Here is a 12344-nt window from a genome sequence, read left to right as displayed (position 1 = left end):
CAGATCTATATAGAACTATTGCCTATTGTTACTGTGACTGCTTCCCTCTGTGCGACTCAGCTATCCCCTTTTTACCTTGTTACCGTGATTGTGTGAACCTGCCCCTAGCTGAAGTCAGCTAAAACATTAATTGGACACAGGGAAAGGTTCACATTCTTTCCAGCCATTCATTGCACACCTTTCCATTATTTATGTTCCCTGATGTGAGGAATTCCCTTTGATACAACCAATCAATGAACACTTTGAACATTTTCTACCCAAAGAAAGAGGGCAAAGACAGTATTGAAAGAGAAAGAGAATTGGCAATCTTGAATTCTTTTGTGGCGATGGTACCTGTGCAGGAAAATGTAGGAAAATCCCACTGTATTCAGTGGAAATCGCTACGTGTTGTTGACTTTGATCACAGCTGAGGTACCTGCAACCTGGACGTTTCAGTGTGAGGTAACTTTGCAGGACTGCACTTAATGTACAGCAGGCCTATCCTGCAATTTTTTCTCCCAGTAATACTACGAATCAGTATCAACATTGAGCTAAGGAGATGTTTTAATATATATATATATATATATATATATATATATATATATATATATATATATATATATATATATATATATATATATAATGTATATAAGTTGTGAATACAGTGGGTTATACACTTGAAATCTATGGAGAAATACAGTATAAATTCCTTAGCAGGATGTTTCCTTAGCAGAAGAGTGCACGGGTAGCTCAAACTACTACAGTTCGCACCACATAACCACAACATCCTGGTTTAAAATCTATCCGTGGTGAAATTGCATGTTCCTTCTCTGTCCTGTCTCTTCGGCAAAATGCAACAGAAATAAATCAAAAAATAATAATAAAAAATAAATAAATAAAAACAAGACAATTCTCAATCCACAGTCAGCATCATTATTTAGAAATAGTTCTCTGTTTTGATGAAATCTTGGGCCTGAAAAGCTTTATTTACTTGAAAGCAATTCTCAGCCCTCGATGTGGACTGTTGTAACTGAGGATTCAGACTCTCAGTAGCCTGTTGTGTGAGTGCAGTCATCAAAAAATCTCTTTTAATATCCTTTGCAAATAAAACATTGTGTTCGGTTAGTTTTTGAAGATCTCAAAGTCTCTGCCTCTCTCTCTCTTTCTAGTGCTCTCCAGCTGATTCAGCCTACACTTATTGATCATCTCACTAAAACATTCCCTCTCGTAGCACAGCAAGGACAAGAGCTCGTGATTTAAGAATGAGAACTTGGGTTTAGTCACGACACATGTTTCTGTTCACTGCTTTTTATTTTCCCAGTGTTCAGCAAAGTACTGCAACTGATTGAGATTCAGTGAGATTTCTGGGTGATGGCTGCCTATTAACACATCAACAGGTAACTGATCTGCAGGGCAGCTGATCTGCAGGGCAGCTGAATCATGAATAGAAGAGTAGGGAAAGGCAAAAAAAACAAAAAGCAGGTCAACTCCTGTGCCTTCGAGAAACAGTGTAGTACTCTAGAGGCACAGACGCTGAGGAACACAGAATACTGGTCTGCAGTGGTGAAATACCTGGACACTTCTCTAACACAGCAACAGATGTATAAACCTACATTTGTGTGTCCTTACTTTCACATACACAGTTGAAATGCTTACCAAGAAATAATCTGGGAAAATCTTCAAATGGACGTAAGCATTAGACTATATTTGGAGCACCTTTCATTAAGAAAATCCACCAAAATCTTAATGAAATACTAGAGCAAATTGTAATAACTTATTTAATTAGATGCAGACAGTTATTGTCTACAGTCTATTATACTGCGTTTGCATTACATCACAGAAAGATGTTTACTTTGAATGTTTGTTCACATTTTATTTCATTATATAAAGTTATAGCATTAGGAGCAGTTGTTATAGTACAAGAAAATATGGAAACAAACAGGAAACAAATGGTATCTCTCCAATAGATAAAAGTGCTGTAAATGTTGTTTTCCTCACGTCTCTCACCACCACATTCTCTGTCTCATGTTTAGAAGCCGATCCGGTAGGACTTCAGGTGGCTTTGCTGTTGTAATCCTCATATTAGTGACACTTCATTTGAGCCCTTCTCACTAATCTCAGGTAGCGGTTACACTTAATGATTCTCCGGTGCCCTCATTCTGCGTAAGTAAATGTGAAAAGGGGAACGATACAGACAAAGAGGCAGAGAGGGAAAAGAGAGAGAGAGCGAGAGAGAGAGAGAGAGAGAGAGAGAGAGAGAGAGAGAGAGAGAGAGAGAGAGAGTGTAGTGTTTCCCTTTGCAGGGAAACAGTGCCATCTGTTGATACTGGTGAGGAACGATACAATGCAGCAAAGACACAAATTTGAGAACAACTTTTATGATTGTGTAAACTTGGCACACACTTATAGTTTTTGGTACAAAATCACAACTGGAGCTCATTTATTCTCAGGCCCTCTTTTCTGAAAACAAATGTGAGAAAAATACATAGAAATCACATACGTCAGCTACAATGGGGCAAAGAAAAAGAGCCGCATATGGCAGAATGAAAATGAGTCACCAGTGAATCTTTTTTAATTGATCAGTCTCTTAGCAAAGCAAAGGCAGAGGGGGAAGGAAAACAAACACTCCAGAAATGTTGATTTGGAACAGACACTTCAGAGAACAGATTAGACTATCTAATTATCATCTTTGCCTTCGGATGACGCCTTTGATGTGAATGTGACTGCACAGTCTTTCCCTTCACTCTGTAAATAATGAGAATTCTAATTAAGGGATGGAATAATCGCGGGGGCTCATGGCCTTGGTGTTTGCTTGTTATTAGGGCCCCTTAAATCCTGGGGGATGGACGGCGGGCATTTAGAAGGGCAATGTGGAGGGATGTTTGTTGTGTTTTTTTCAAGGAATTAGGAGTGTTGGCTGATTTACTGGCAGGCTGGCTTTTATGTTGTCAGTAGCTATGTAAAGGGATGTCAATCATCATAGTTATTGAATAAAAGGGAGGTTGCTGTAGATTTCCAAGTAGATTATGGCTGTATACTATAGGAGTTGTGTTTGCACTGTGACTGGGTTCGAAACCAGAACGATGGGAGCTTTGTAGTAGAGTTTAATATTCTCCCTAACCTTACCTCTATTCCACATAATGAGTACATCACATTAAGATGTGCTTAAGGATTATGAATGCAGAGAAATGCAAAGACTGAAATGTCATAGTTAAAAACTACTTTCACGGAAAAAAAGTCATTTGTTGTACATTTAGCAGGAGATTAGTCTTTATTTAATCCAAAAAGAGTTATATGCATTGTTAGCGTTCTTCCAAACAAGCAATTTTGAAATGATGGATTGGAATACTGTCAAATTGAAGATAAACTATCCACTGGTCTGTTGTAAAATTAAATATATTTCACCACTTATCCAAGAAGCTTCACAACAGACTCTGTTGTATTGGCTGATGGGGAGTCTCATGTATTTAAACCTCTGTGGGTGATTGAGTATTTCCATTTTATGTTCCATTTTTCACTACATTTCAGAGACAAATATTGTACTTTTTGCTCCTCAACATTTCTTAGACAGCTGTAGTTACTGGTTACTTTGTTGATAGGGATTTTGCATTTAAATCACATGCTCAGTATGTAAACTATGATTATTCTATGATATGAGTATTCATTATTTTCACAGATTCAATAATCCAAAAGTATATAACATATTTACAATTAGCCTCACCTTGACTAGCTACAACATTTAATTGCTTCTTATACATTTATGCACCAATAGGGGAGGATACGAATAACATCTTTCAATTTCAAGGTACTTCATTACATCAGTGCAAATAAATAATGACGTAAATGCAGTGTTGTATTGCCATGAAGCAGTCTTACTGAATAATTTGCAGTATTGATCAATGCTTCAATGGTCTAATACAATGAATTAGTAATAATACAAAGTAATAATTCATCATCATTTCGTTTTAACTGACTTGGGTCATCATAACATTGCATCCAGCCTTAAAAAAAGGAGTAATATGTTTTGATCAAAGCTATTAGAAAACACCTCAAAAATATAATTTATATATAATAGATAAGAATTCATTATGTAAGAAAAACTCTGTCATAACATTTTTATTCAAAACAAAACTGTGTTGTGGTTGCCCTGTCATTTTGATTTCAGCATGTAAAATGAAATAAACAAATTAGGATTTCTCCGCAAGAAATAAGTAGGTTACTCTTATGAACACAGACAATTAATGGACCAGCCAAAATTCATGTCAGCTCCGCCAAATGGAAACAAAATCTGTATGCGAGTAGTAGCATACACCATGCGCTGCACTGTTTGATAGTTTGTTATAACTTCCACACACACACACACACCACTGTGTGTTATTCATGAACTTTCGTTGGTCATCGCTCATTACACAAGCGATTCATGCTCCCTGTTGGTTCTTGTACTGCTGTACTTAACAAGTTGTCTTTTTATGCTTCTCCATAGCTAACCACAATGCGTGTTGTATTAAGATACCATGTCTGAATGCAGAGGGACTCTACTCTCATGCTAGTAATGTAGAATGTTTAACATATGGATTTAATTTAACAGCATTTTGGAATCATTCCTGCCACCAATAAACAGCTGAGGGAATCAATAGAAACTATGGAAACAAATACTTCTGTCCTGATCATGACCGATCCTGCTGCTAAAATGAATATTAATGTACACATTATGTTTGTATAACAGTATTTGTAGTTTGACTTTTACACATAACAACTCCAAAAATGTTTCCATCTAAGAACACTTTCTGGATTTAATTCTTAGTCATACATAAATAAAAGGTTGGTAATTAAAAGATAGCTAAAGATATTTTAGAATGTACCATTTATCATCTAAATGGCTGCAATAGGAAAATGCACTATTAAAAATAAAGTAAATTATGTTGTTTGTGGTAACTAGCAGCATGTTAAATGTGCTGAATGACCTCACTGCTCTCATCTGCATCATTTCCAGCTCCAGTAGGCAGCTGTTTTCTTTAAAATGTCTAATAAACTCACTGTACACTATAATAAAGTTGGTGACTTTTTGTTGGTGGAGACCAAAGCAGAGCTAAAAAGAGAGAGAATATTGGATTTACGCCCTGAAGCATGACCCCACATGAATGCTAATCTTGCCATATCAATTTTATTAAATGGGTAATAATAAAATGTTTAAAGCGTATTGCACTGCCATCAAGTTGCCAAAAACTCTTGCAGGTTCAAGTTGAAAAGCAAAATGAGGTCTGCTTCAGAGGGTTACTTTCTGTTAAATCCTAAACAGAATCCTAATCTGTTTAGATTCACTCTGCTTTAACTGAATCCCGAGAGTCATTTTGCATCATCACAGTTCAACTTCACTTTTCAAACAAACCACACAATTTTAACGTTCACACCAGAGTTTGTTTTATTCCATCCAAAAGACCAAGTATGAACACACACCCAGAAGTCACCTGGCACCTGATTTAACCAAACTGCACCCAAATAGTGTGGACTAAACTGACCAACCATCTGAGAAACACCAGCACCCTTCAACAACCTTCCACTTGATGGCAAAGCTAAAACCGTCTAGCTTTAAAGGGTTCATTTTGTTTAATCTGATTTTGTCCTTGCTGCCGCCAGTGTAAAATATATATAAATGAACAATTTAGAGTTGCTTTTAATGATTTTTTTGTATATTTTATGAGATTAAATATAGAAGCAATATTATTATTAAAAACACCAATTCAGCCAAGCTTTTACCAACATCCGGGGCAGTTTTGATGCAGCTTGCTTTAAACAAATCCGTCTGGATCTCAGCCTGGAAGATGTAACACCAGTGTTCCAAAAGTTATTATTATCTAGTGTTTTGCTATGTGGTGGTGGAAAATAATTAAGGAATCCACAGCCAAGTGTGTGCTGCAAGTGTTCTTTGGGCTGAGATGGCAACTGAAACAGCCGCCACATACATAGGCTGTCACTCTTATGTTTCTCAAACAATCAAGTGACAAGTCATTCTCTCGGGCAGTTGTCACCTTTGAAGTGGCCCCTCATCAACAGAGCATGTGTCCTCATGGAATAAAGGTTGTCAGTTACAATGGCTTTACTGCTTATTACTGAGCGAGAAATCGATGACACCTGTCAAAATACTGGGTGGGTGGACATGGTGCAATTCTACATGTACCTGGGGGTGCACATCAACAACCAGCTGGACAGGACTACTAACACATATTGTACAAGAGGTGGCAGGATACTGTTCAAAACTGTCCTTTTCTTTGCAGTGGTGTGCAAGGGAGAAAACAGCAGAGTGAAGGATGCAGGCAGGATGTCCACCATCCTCGATAACATTTCCCTCCGCCTCTATGCTGATATTCAGCATCTGCTGAAACACTCCAAAGTGGCCACATCAAGGTCTCTTGATTCTCATTTGTTCCACCCACCAACAGACTCCTTCATTTCTAAATGGCCCTTAGTCTCTGCAAACTGGGAAGGTGTTGAAGCAGGCCGTCTGTACTGACCTGAGATTACCAAATATCCGGAATTGTTCTCTGCATCAACAGTCTCTGGACTCTATATTTATAATCATGCACTGCTGCATTTTTTCCTCTGGACATATTTCTGCATAAAATACTGAATAAATTATGTTATTATGCATGTTCTGATAATAATGTTACAATGAACAGTTCATTCAGATTTTGCATAATACCAGTATTTACATGTATGATACCTTTATCCTAGTGTTTTTGTGAAGGCGGCAGTTGGCATTACTCAAATCCAAACAGCACAACCTTCAAAGTATATTCTATCAGCATTTGTGGTAGTGAATAGGAGTTTAGTTTGAAGCTATTATACATGCTTTGAGACTTTTTGTTCATTTATATAATGTGGTGTTTTGCAGACTTGGTGATGTTTTGTTTCTCTAGTCAGAATACACGATGCAAGTTTATGCACTAATTATGCTGTGTTGTAGTCGCCACTGCAGGAGTGAATGCAAAGCACTATTACAGCAAAAGAGAAAGAGAGAGAGAGAGCACATTCATTGTATTCCAGTTATATGCAATTGTGAATCTCGTAAAATTTTTATGCAAAATTGAAAAACATTTAATCAAATGTAATGTAATGTACATGGTAATAATCATACTCTTCCTCATATTGTTATATTATTAAGGGACATTATTACATTTGTCTGTCTCAATTTAAACCATTCTAACTAGCAGTGGATGCCTGAAAGGTAATATATTAAAGGGATATTTCACCATTGGAAAGATGAATATATCTTTAAATTGGGTCACTTATATAGTAGAAATGTGAATTTCTTTTAGAAATTGGTGGCTTCTAGGCCGAGAAAAGCCAGAAAATGTGTTTTTGGCTCATGTGGATGAAAGACACCAAATCCCAGAATGCACTTGCTTCGCTGCTTTAGCGTCTACCCCCAAGCCACGCCTACCGTTACAGACAGACAGTGAGACAGTCAACTCAAGACTCAGAGGCTTCGATCAGCACTGCTGGTCTCCATAGCAGGCGGGCGAAGCTGTGTTGAGTATTCCGTCTGTAATAAAGTGTCCTGCATATCTCCGATCTGTACCAATGTATCCCGTTGGTACACGTTTGCGGTAGTTTGAATGCACATAATTGTTTTTCTAAAATTTCCTTCAGGATAAATAAATCTATCTATCTAAAGTTTTGATGCTGAGAAGCCACTAAAGCTACGCAAGGATTCAAGATGGCTGACACTCGTTTTGTTTCATGGAATTTCGTAGAATGCCGGAGTCCAACCCCCTATGGGCGGGTTTGAATTACGCGGAAGTTGGACTGTAGTCCATAGCCTCTGGGCAAAAAAAGCCTCCTATGACGCAAAATGACAATTTTTGCGTCATAAGAGGCTTTTCTCCAGACCCACAATACAGAGATCTCCCCTCACAGGGGGACATGAGGGAGAGAAGCACGGTCATTCAAAAGTACTACCGGGTTTCTACTGATACAAAGCTAAATGCTAAATCGGTGAAGTATCCCTTTAAGTATTTCAACACCAATTAAATATAACCACATTCATTTGGAGACAATAGTAATTTTGAAACAAACACTTTTGTGGAGGGTGGCAGCCGCGACATTTTTTGCCCCATGTCAGATCTTTTTTCTTGGAGTGGCAGATTGGGAAAAGAACTAAACAGCAGTTGAGAGAGCTCAACAACAACAACAACAACAACAACAACAACAACAACAACTGTGCTGCTCCTGTGAGGAGCATCGGCACTGTGTTTTTATTTAAAAGCTGTTGAATGTCTTTGTTAAGTCAATGTCACTACAAACGGAAAGATGGAATCCAAACCCGAGTCAAGAGTCATATGATAAATGTGTGTATTTTTCTGTTGGCTCTGAAGTTTAATTCCTGTTTCAGAGTTAGTTTAAAATATCAATGGTAAACATATGGACACTGGAGTCTGGCAGTTTCAGGAGAGCTGAATTTAACCCACACACAACTCTAAATGTGGCTCACCACCGTGAAATGAGGTTAATCACAAATTGATTTGGAGACACCAATTTACTAAAAGTGCAATATACCTGATATATGTTTCTTAGTATTTAAACTAAGAAGTAAATACATTAGCTGAAAATGTGTAACAAATGGTTATATAAAATGATTTCCAGATATTTCTCAGAAACCTTTCTGGGATGGGAGTGCCATGGTTTTTAATTTTGTTGGAATTTGTCACTTCTCTTACAGTAATTAACGATTCAACCCATTTTGTTTAATCTGAGAGATTGAGCACAGCCTTATAAACATTTTGGGAATATGTATATATGTAATATGTAAAAATATTGTTTCAGTCGTAATAGAGTATTTAATGATAATGCTACAACATAGAAAACCTAAAACTGGAGTACATTGCCAATATCCTTTATACAAATAGTAATTTCCAAAACAAGAATTGAGGTCTAAATGATAAGCATGGTGGGTCTGAAAATACTGTAATGGTGCTGCAGACTGGTATGAGATCACTAAGGGACCAGAACATTTTTAAAGACAGTAAGTAATTTTAGCTGGAATTTTAATTGCATTTTGAAGACGGTGACTACATCCTTGATAGAATTAGCCATCAAACCCTCCAAAGATTCATCCATCTTTCTGTCAGCCATCCTCCAGGACATCAGGAGCATGATTGGATAAAAGTGGAGAAAATGTTACCCGCCAAGGTGTCATTACCGATCCAACACTGGTAGATCTATTTTTACTTCAAGTAATCAGGAAGGAAGTTGGTTAATTCTGCCTTGATCCTTCTTGAAAGCCTAGTGGGGGTCTCAGTCTGTGCAAAGAGGAAGAGGGACTTCTAATGGTCTCTTTAATGTGTAGTTTAAATATATCTGTCAGTGAGACCTTTAATGAAAAACTTTACAGATGAACAGGTGTGAATATCATCCTGTCAAAGCCTCAACTCTTATACTTTTATGTGATTAGAGTGTGTGTGTGTGTGTGTGTGTGTGTGTGTGTGTGTGTGTGTGTGTGTGTGTGTGTGTGTGTGTGTGTGTGTGTGTGTGTGTGTGCTACTACTATAGTTGTAGTACCCTTAAAGACAACCACCTTCTCTATCCCCACCAGACTGTCTTCAAGGCAGGCCACTCAACAGAAACTGCCCTCCTTGCTGCCGCTGAGCAGCTTCACATCGCTAGAGCAACCTCTCTCTCTTCCGTCGTCATCCTTCTGGACCTTTCTGCTGCCTTTGACACAGTGAACCACCAGATCCTCATTTTGACACTCCAGGATCTGGGTGTCTCAGGCTCTATGCTCTCCTTGCTCACATTACCTGCTTACCTGGCAGACCGCACCTACCGGGTAACTTGGAGAGGATCTATCTCAGATCCTTGCCCACTCAAAACTGGGGTTCCTCAGGGATTAGTCCTGGGTCCCCTCCTCTTTTCTCTGTACACCAACTCTCTCGGGTCATTCACTCACACAGCAGCACGTATCTCGGCCTGTCTGACTGACATTTCTTCTTGGATGTCCACACACCATCTGAAACTCAACCTTGACAAGACTGAGCTCCTTTTCCTTCCAGGGAAGGGCTCTCCTAACCAGGACCTTACTATAACAATTGACAACTCTGTGGTAGTCCCCACCCAGACTGCTAAAAAACCTGGGTGTGACACTTGACGACCAACTCTCCTTCACTGCCAACATTGCTGCAACTACTCGATCGTATAGATACATGCTGCATAACATCAGAATGATACATCCCCTTCTTACGCAGAAGGTGGCTCAGGTTCTGGTTCAGGCTGTAGTCATCTTACATCTAGACTACTGCAATTCCCTCCTGGCTGGCCTGCCTGCATGTGCCATCCGGCCCCTGCAGCTCATTCAGAGCACAGCAGCTTGACTTGTCTTGAACCTCACCAAGTTCTCTCACACTACACCACTTCTCCACTCTCTTCACTGGCTACCAATTGCTTCCCACATCTGCTTCAAGACACTACTAGTTGCATACATGGCCACGAACGGATCAGCCCCAGCTTACATCCAGGACATGGTCAAACCCTATACTCCAACCCGCCCACTCCGCTCTGCATCAGCCAACCTGCTTGCTGCCCCCTCACAGTGAGGGACAACTAATCACTCAACGAAATCCTGACTGTTTGCTGTCCTGGCTCCTAAATGGTGGAATGAGCTCCCCATTGACATCAGGACGGCCAAAAGCCTACGCATCTTCCGCCGAAGGCTAAAAACGCAAACCCATTTTAACGGCGTACATTTTTTTATCGCGAGTTTAACGTTCTTTTTGGCCTAGCAAAAGTTTTTTTAACATGCTGTTGCAACACCTAGTAAAAAATTACAACACCACGCCGGATCTAGCTAGACCGGAAACAAAACAACAGGCATGCTGCACACACTTGTTTGGGCTTGCGAGCCGGCCAAAGAGTAGTACATACCTGCAAACTAGTCGCTTTTCAGCGAAAATCGCTGTTTTGAATGGGAAAATGTCATCCACGTGAATCGTGTAGCTCCGAAGAGTTTTTATTTGGGGGGGGTCCGAGACCCGGAGCTAATACGGCACCGGTGCCTTAACAACCGTTATCTACCGGACTGAATAGCAACGCGGATTTCGGTGCCACTAAAATGCCTGCGCTTCTCTCTGATGCCCGGAAAACGGATATTAGAGGGAACTGAAACATCGCCGCACGGGACACTAGTCAACACTACACTTAGCAGCAGGTAACGTTAGCCTACCATTAGCTAGCAGCTGGAGTAAACACGGTTAAAATGCTGACAGCTAAACGGTGTAAAAGTGTGTCTGTATTTCACTGGAGAGGCTTCTAACACCAAACTGTAGCTGTCATTGTCTGAAAAACACAGACTCATAGCATAATGCGTACATTTCTTTTAATCATATTAATCGCATTTATTAATTTATTTTCACTTCACTCGGCTTTGCGTCGTGCCTAACAGGCTACTATTTTGCCGTACTTCCTCGTAACACATCCTGCTGTTGCAGGAATAGCAACGCAGATTTCGGTGCCTCATTCTGGTGCCACTGATATGCCTGCACTTCTCTCTGATGCTCTGAAACAGACGTTACAGGCAACAGAACGATTGCTGCATGTGACGCTAGTTAACACTATACTCGACAGCAGCTAACGTTAGCCTACCGCTAGCTAGTAGCTGGATTAAACACAGTTACAATGCTGACAACTAACGCTAAAAGGTGTAAAGTGTGACTGTATTTCACTGTAGAGGATTCAACACCAGGATGTAACAATCTGCAGCTGCTGTTGTTGGAAAAACACAGACGGTGCGTTCAATGAAACTGGTAATTTATCAGTTCAGGCACCGTTAAGGCACCGGCACCGTTTTAAAAGTACCGCTTTAGCACCAGTATCCAAACCAAACAATACCCAACCCTAATATTGACTCTAGATTCAAATGTGTGACTAGATTAAATAAATAATAAACAATTCCAAATCTTAAAATCAAGTTCATAAAGTAACTTTCTTTGCATTCATTTGATTCCCAATCAAGATACACTGGTAATAATGGCTTTCCATTATTAATATGTAATTAAAAACAGTTCTGAAATGCAAAATAATAGAATTTTAATCATGTGATAAAACATGTGATTAATCGCGATTAACTATAGAAATTCAACGATTAATCGCGATTAAGAAAATGTAATCGTTTGACAGCCCTAATATATATATATATATATATATATATCTTTAATTTAAATTAAAATGAGAAAAAAATAATGGGACAAAAAGAAATCAAGGGACATTTAGAATAGATAAAAATGTGTGATTAATTGCGAGTTAACTATGACATTAATGCGATTAATCATGATTAAATATTTTAATCGTTTGACAGCACTAATTATATATATATA

The 12344-nt window shown here is 38.9% G+C and overlaps 1 pseudogene; it reads left to right on the top strand.

The window, feature by feature from the left end:
- Positions 1-6136: 6136 nt before the first annotated feature.
- Positions 6137-12344, top strand: part of LOC144523113 (uncharacterized) — a 36432-nt pseudogene continuing 30224 nt past the window's right edge.

The sequence above is a fragment of the Sander vitreus genome, chromosome 1, assembly GCF_031162955.1.
Source record: "Sander vitreus isolate 19-12246 chromosome 1, sanVit1, whole genome shotgun sequence".
Classification (NCBI taxonomy): Eukaryota; Metazoa; Chordata; class Actinopteri; order Perciformes; family Percidae; genus Sander; species Sander vitreus.
The sequence above is the reverse complement of the archived record's forward strand: the minus strand, read 5'-3'. Positions and strand labels throughout refer to the sequence as shown.